This window comes from Triticum dicoccoides, chromosome 2A (genome assembly GCF_002162155.2).
Source record: "Triticum dicoccoides isolate Atlit2015 ecotype Zavitan chromosome 2A, WEW_v2.0, whole genome shotgun sequence".
Taxonomy (NCBI): Eukaryota; Viridiplantae; Streptophyta; class Magnoliopsida; order Poales; family Poaceae; genus Triticum; species Triticum dicoccoides.
In genome coordinates, this window is record NC_041382.1 from 747,460,692 (window position 1) to 747,468,268 (window position 7,577).

General features: G+C 48.3%; 1 long non-coding RNA gene across 1 annotated transcript; it reads left to right on the forward strand.

The window, feature by feature from the left end:
* The first annotated feature begins 206 nt into the window (after positions 1 to 206).
* LOC119356883 lies at positions 207 to 4,538 on the forward strand. The gene is made up of 2 exons (XR_005172074.1): positions 207 to 438; positions 4,104 to 4,538. It is a non-coding gene; the product is annotated as an uncharacterized LOC119356883 (long non-coding RNA).
* The last annotated feature ends 3,039 nt before the right edge of the window (positions 4,539 to 7,577 follow it).

The following is a 7,577-nucleotide window of genomic DNA, read 5'->3' on the forward strand; positions in this document are numbered from 1 at the left end:
TTATCTGGTTTTCGATATTTCAGGGTTAAAATTGTACCAAAATCGACTTCAGGAGGGATTTGTCTATTAGGGCACATTTGAGAGTGGAAAATGGACTTCTTTCCCCCCGAATCGTACGTAGGACCAAAATACAAGCCTAAAAAAAAGAACAGAACAACAACAAAAGAAAGCGGCCCCTCACAAAAAAAAAAGCGAGCCGCAGACTTTCACGGATCTTTGGGCAGATCGGACGGTTAGCATCAACTGCGAATTAGCTAAGCTTGCTCGGCTTCGTCTTCCACCACTGCTCGCCGCCGCCGACGACGAGGTACGCAAACCCTAGCCGCCGTCGAGCTCCGCGAGGCGATGGCGATGGCGATGGCGATCAGCGCACCACCCCTCCCTACGCTGCGTGTTCCTGGGATGGCGACTCGACATCTGGTCGTCTTCCGCCGCCTGGTACGTGCATCTCCGTTCCCCCCCTTCCGCACGATGGCGATCGATTCTCGAACGCCACTAGATTCCGAGCGTTTCACCGCCTCTGCAGCCACCCCGCACGCTCCTGGTCGCCGCGCCCGCGCCTACTCCGCGCCGTCTGGCCCCATCTCGTCCGCCACGGGCTGGTGACATGAAGGAGACCTCCCAAGACGAGCCCCTGGCCTACATCCTACACCTCCCCGCGCGTGTCCTCTCGGCGGCGTCTTCCGCGTCGGAGAACTACTCACGCCCGTTCCACTTCATGTGCGTCGTCATACTTGCAGCCGTCAAGTCGCCCAAGTTCCCCGGAGAAGTGGCCTCCGTGGCGAAGAAACTCAAGCTGTCGGACGACGTGGTGCGCCAGGTCGTTTTCATCGCGACGTGCGTCAAGTTCCTCTACGACCTGTGCAAGAGCGGCAAGGCTGTTAGACCGACTGGTGTCTTACTTCCTCAAGTCACCCAAGAAGATTCCGCCGCCGCCGTCGCCATCTGACGATTAGTATGTTAACATATATCTTACAATGTTGCTTTGTCTCGAGATGTTCTGGTTTGGATACAGATTGGGAAAGGTAGATGGGAATACAGAGGATGGTTGGGGGGTGTAGAATAGTTGCTTCAGTGCTGGCTTGCTCTGCTTCAGGAACTAGGTCCCTGACATCCCCCTTTTCATCAAGTCCAGTTTGTCCCAAGCTGGAGCAGCCGGGAACCGAACCTTTAGAGCATGCTCATCCAGCCTGGCCCGCTACCTTGCTGCATCAGTCCACTGTGTGAGCAGGCACTGCTTCCTGCATGGAGACTTCTGGCATTTCAGTTAGTACAATGGTGTTAGCCTTCAGAGCCACCTTAACACAGGATGCACTGTGATTTAGGAGGTAACTCGAGCTCATAAGCCATTGCACCAAAGCACCGTTGGGTTTTAGCACTTGATATGGGCCATAGTAGCGAAGCGACGGCTTTTGGTTGGCTCTAGTGGCAACAGACTGATGTAGATAGATAGGGCTGTAGCTTGAGATATACCCAGTCTCTCACTTGGAACTGTGTATCATGTTAACTCTTGTGAGTTCAAACTTCATGTGCATGTGTAGTAACTCTGTTCTCGATCAAACCAATATATATAATTTTTTTGTCATGCTTATGTGCATATAAGCTTGGTTGGATTGTGAGATCGGTTACTTTGGTTGCCTAGCAAAACATGTGCCTGTTGGTTTAATATCAAATGGTAGCTTCAGTGTTTGGTGACTTCTTCGGCAGAAACTTGACGATACTGACATCGTGAGGTGAGGGGCTTTCACTGCTTCAGTCGCTGAGCAACAATAACACCTGCAGATTTCCAGTTTGCTGCCTTTCTCAGTAGGTTGAGTTCCCAAACATAGAAAATGATTTTATCCCTGCAAATACCAATCACATAATTCAGACATTTCCACTGCCAGATATAATACTTAAGAGCTGTCTGCTGTCTTCTTCAGTATCTTTTCACCTACATAATGCAGTCATTTCTTAGTGCACTACACAGAATTTATCCATGTGTTTTCAGAAGTTATAGTCTTACTGCAATGTCTTTGAGTACAAGAAGGAAAGGTCTGTAGCATTCAGTTCGAGCCCCTTGAAAACATGTTTTGGCTGTTGAAATTTGTCGTGCTTGTATTAGTTGAGTGTACCCCCAGTCCCACGAACCTGAAATATAAATAAATCCTGTTATTTTCGAAACTTGTGTAATTTTTATGCCTTTGTCAAATGCTTTCAAGCTGTTGTCTCTCATATGTGTCCTTCATTATCTGCCATTTATTCTTAGTATATGCCCTTCACTTATCTTTTTGTATCTTTTGGTTGGTTCTTTGTACCCGCCTTCATTTATCTGCCATTTTTTTACAATGGATACTCCTCCACCGTAATGTGTTCTGTTTTGAGTTCATTTCATATCTTTATTCTTCAGTCTTTTTCATTGATCATTTTAGTATTCTTTGGTCTTCATTTTGTTATTATCTTTTTCTTTTCATTTCCTTCAGTCTTTGGTTTGTTCTTCAGTTACTTTATTCAGCTTATAAATTTTATTTCTTCAAACATTAGAGCTCTGTGTGCTTCTCATTCTAGAGATGTTTGCTATGAAATCTGGAGTGGAAGCTCCTCAGTTTGAAAAGAATGTCACTACACTAGCTAGTATGGCTCCTGCAGGGAGATCATTTAAGTTTTTCTTTCATCTGTTAGTCTATCATAAGCTCCCTGTGTGCTTCTCATTCTAGAGATGTTTGCTATGGAATAGGTCCATTTTCTGTATGGCACTGTATCATTTCTTTTAAATGGTTATAATTTTAAAAATAGAGGAAATCTATTGTTTTGCGACGTGTCTTATAATGCATATATTCTGTTAATGGTGGCATTGACACAACGCATGTATAACATATGATACTAGTCCTGCTATAAATACTGTGATTTTCTTGGTTGGGGAGAACTGAGATTCTGTCTTAGGTGAAACAAGGTGTTGGCAAGATTTTGCTTCTTTCACTGGAACATGTTTCTTGATGATCTAGTAAACTGAACCAACACTTTGAGTTATCCTTTGCAAGTTTTTTCGCTTGTGGAGGCTAATTTGGCATTTTTGTAAGATGGTGGACCAAGGGTTGGGGTTTTCATAGTTTCATCATTTTGTTATGTACTAGAGAATTTGTGTGATTCAGTCTTATGTTTATAAGGGGGTCTAGAGGTTTTGTAGTAAAACAAGTCTCCAATTAATCAGTCAAGTTGCTTGCATATAAGCATATTATATCTTAGTTAGAACATACTTTCTAATGTGCACTGATGTTTTCGATTGTGCTTGCAAATGTTTGTTTCCCACAAAATCCCCAAAAAGTTGCATCAGCCCTGAATATTACTGAGTTGGGTGATATCGCACTGATGTTTGGAGCCAGGGTGTGTTATGAACTCAACTTTGCTATGGACAATGGCCTTGAGATATTGGGATGTCCTTATGCATGAAGTATTTGGATGCATGAAGTATCTTGTGACCATGAGGTCATGGGTTCAAGTCCTGGAAACAGCCTCTTACAGAAATGTAGGGAAAGGCTGCGTACTATAGACCCAAAGTGGTCGGACCCTTCCCTGGACCCTGCGCAAGCGGGAGCTACATGCACCAGGTTGCCCTTTTTTTTTTTATCTTTTGATTTCATGTAGCTTATTTTACTATCATTTTCATCTTATCTATGTAACTGAGCCTAAGCTTAAGATACTGAACAATCTGTTGTGGTAGTTTATTTTGTGCGAATTGCATTGAGAAAATATATTCATGTGTGAAATGCTAGGTACCAAGAAGTGTTGCCTGTGTTCTGTAGAAGTGTTTTCTGCATTGGACAGCATGTGTTATAAATGAGACAAGGCACAAAAACAAGAAGAGGGCGCGGTTGTACACAAAACCAGGCCTTTACACAGACCCGTTAGGATCCGTGGAGCATTAGCATATTCGCCAGCACGGCGAAGAGAAAGGATAGAGAAACCTATGATTATTACTAGGACACGTGTCTTTGGTTGTATGGCTCAAAATTTTGATTGTTGCCCAATTGAAAAGCGGCCAAATGTTAATTACAGTCCCTAAAAGTATTATGCTTTTCTGTGAGAAGGATTGATATCTTACCTTTTCTAGTTTGTGTTTGCAGATCGACGATCAGGAGAAATGTTTCAACAAAGAATATCTTGGGCTCCATTACCTGATGAGATCTTGTGTCATGTTTTACAACTTCCAAGTTCTTATGAGCGACTGAATTTTGATCTGGTGAAACTTTGTGCATTCGTCTTGGTTAACTTTCGCGAGCTAAGCTGCTACGTAACGCTGCATACCAATAGAACACTCCTACACTCACAATAAGTTGTTTTAGCTCACACATCACCAATTGCTAGTACTAGTTCGTTCCTGAGTTGATTTAGATATAGAAAGTTCGGCATGGTGCACTTTGAAATCTATGTGTATATTGCAACTTTGGTCGTGGTGCACTTTGGAATCTCATGTGTTTGAGTGGTTATGTCTGCAAAGCCACATGCACCATCTTTTTAATGAATGAAAGTCATTTGTTGGATGCCCGGTCATACACTTATTTGCGTAGTGCCTTGTATCGAAACTTTGGTCATGGTGCACTTTGAAATCTCATGTGTGTGTTTGAGTGGTTGTCTGCAGGAGAAAGTATCTCCTGGAAACCACTCACTCAGTGGAAACATGGAAACTAAAACGTGGGCTGTTGGATTTGAAACTTGTGTTGTTGATCAAACCTTGTATTTTTACATAAAACTGCCCACAGGACTGGTTATTATTTTGCACAGATTCCCGGAGTGTTTCTATAAAATGCACGCAATGAGTTGGTGGAAGAAACAACCCTCAGATCATAAATCCAACGACCCATGTCTTGGTTTCCATGTTCTCACTGAAACTCAGGTTTTCAGAAGATACTTTCGAGAAAGTATCTCCTGGAAACCACTCACTCAGTGGAAACATGGAAACTAAAACGTGGGCTGTTGGATTTGAAACTTGTGTTGTTGATCAAACCTCGTATTTTTACATAAAACTGCCCGCATGACTGGTTATTATTTTACACAGATTCTCGGAGTGTTTCTATAAAATGCACGCAATGGGTTGGTGGAAGAAACAGCCCTCAGATCATAAATCCAACGGCCCATATTTTAGTTTCCATGTTCTCCCTGAAACTCAGGTTTCTAGAAAATACTTTCTCTGTCGAGAAAGTATCTCCTGGAAACCACTCACTCAATGGAGACATGGAAACTAAGTACTACTCACTCAGTGGAAACATGGAAACTAAGTAACATGATTGTATTAGAAAATATACGATAAATTAGGAATATTCAGGCTTGTTTTGTACTCCAAGTAGATCATGTACTCCTGTATATATATGCCCACGAGGCTCAAGTAATACGATGAATTATTCCACCAAACCCCTCTCTCCCTTCTAGCATGGTATCTATCGCAAGTCGATTCTAAACCCTAGCCGTCGTCGCTTCCACACTTGCGCGCCGACCCTCAGGCGGTCGGTCTCCATGACCGCCGCCGGGGCCGCGCCGCCCGTACCTAGGGTTCGTCCGCCGGCCGTGTTGGTCGGCTGCCCTAGAGAGTCTTTTTTTTCCGAGCTCTCGCTTCGGGGTTTTTCGCTCTCTCGTTGGTTGTTTTGATCGGCGTTTTCTTTTTGATTTTTCGATCTCTGCTTGATCGGTTTGCGTCGCCCGCCGCCGCCGTCGACACCCCGCGCCTTTACCCCGACACCGGCGCGACCGGCCGGCTACTTCACCGACCTGGCGGCCTCGCGCGACAGGAGGTCCCTCAAGGTCGTCGTCCGCGCCCTGCGCCGTCCGTCGCCCTGCGCCGGCTGTCACCGCCCTGCTCCGACCGGGACACCTGCATCGCCTACATCCGGCGGCCTCGCACCATGCGGCGGCCAATCATAGCCCCTGCTTGTGCGTCAGCCCGCCAATCGATCCACGCCACCCGCCTCCGTCGCGTCTGCACGGCGGCCCTGCAGGTTGCCTCGCCGGCTTCGTCCCCGGCTGCGTCGAGCTGGCTGCGTCGGCCCGTCGGCTGCCTTGAGCTCGGGCGCCGCTGCTCCATTGGTCGCTTGGGCCTCGCTGCCCTGGCGCCGGCGCTGCCTTGGTGGCCCGGGTACTGGTGCTGACGCACTCGTTCGCATGTCGTCCCACGTCGTCCATAGTCGCCAGCTTCATCTCGGACTCCGACGCCACCCCGTCTCCACCGAGCGGCGTCCCTGACCTCGCGCGCGATCGCATTGATCACCCGCCCGCCGCCGGGATCCGCCTCATCCACGCCGTGCGACCGACCTGGCCCGTCGGTTGCGCGTGCCTCTGCAGGCCCCGTGAAGACTATCCCGAGTTCAGCGCGCCCCTCTACCGATCGAGCAACGGGCTATCGCTGCGTCGCCCCATCAGGCCGCCGCGCCTCTGCCCCAAGGTCTTCCGCCTACGCCCTGACCTGTCTGCCGCCGCTGCGTCGCCCCTTCGGGCCGTAGCGCCGCAGCCTGCGGTCCACCGCGTCCCTGCGCGTTGACTTCTCGTGGTATGCGCCGCGCCGCCTCCCTTGGCGCGGGAACACCATCGTCCGTGCCGGTCTTCGCCATGCTATTGGGTTCTCCTCGCCTACTTCGAGCATCATCGCCGCGCTCCTAACTTAGCCGCCACCGCCGCTCTTCTTCGGCCGCCGCCGCTGCTACACCCATAGCCGCCGCCGCCGCCGCCGCCTGTCCACCTCCCTTCGTCTTTGTCCAGCACCAGCCTGTCGCCAGCGTCGCCGTCATCTACCCCGACCACTTCATCTACTCTGACCACCGTTGGTGACATCGGCCTCGCGCCGATGGACGCCGCAATCGTCGTCGAGTTCTTCTCTGCTGGCCTCTGACTTCTTTGACATGGCGTACAGTTTGTGCAGGTCCCAGTCTCCGCGTGCCCGGTGCTGGCAACACCGCCGCGTGCCTTCATCCACGACATGTCCCCGGGCCTGGCAAGCCTGATGCGACGCTCCGTCAACTTCGTCTTCGTCCGTCTACGCATGACCGGTGCTGTCAACACCGCTGCGTGCTTTCGTCTACGATGTGTCCCCGGGCTTGGCGAACCTGCTGCGACGCGTCGTCAACATCATCTCTTTTCCGGCGCGCCACTACTTCGACACCACTGCGCTGATGACCCACAAGTATAGGGCATCTATCGTAGTCCTTTCAATAAGTAAGAGTGTCGAACCCAACAAGGAGCAGAAGGAAATGATAAGCGGTTTTCAGCAAGGTATTCTTTGCAAGCACTGAAATAATAGGTAACAGATAGTTTTGTGATAGGATAATTTGTAACGAGTAACAAGTAACAAAAGTAAATAAGATGCAGTAAGGTGGCCCAATCCTTTTTGTAGCAAAGGACAAGCCTGGACAAACTCTTATATGATGTGAAATGCTCCCGAGGACACATGGGAATATCGTCAAGCTGGTTTTCATCACATTCATATGATTCGCGTTTGGTACTTTGATAATTTGGTATGTGGGTGGACCGGTGCTTGGGTGTTGCCCTTACTTGGACAAGCATCCCACTTATGATTAACCTCTATTGCAAGCATCCGCAACTACAACAAAAGT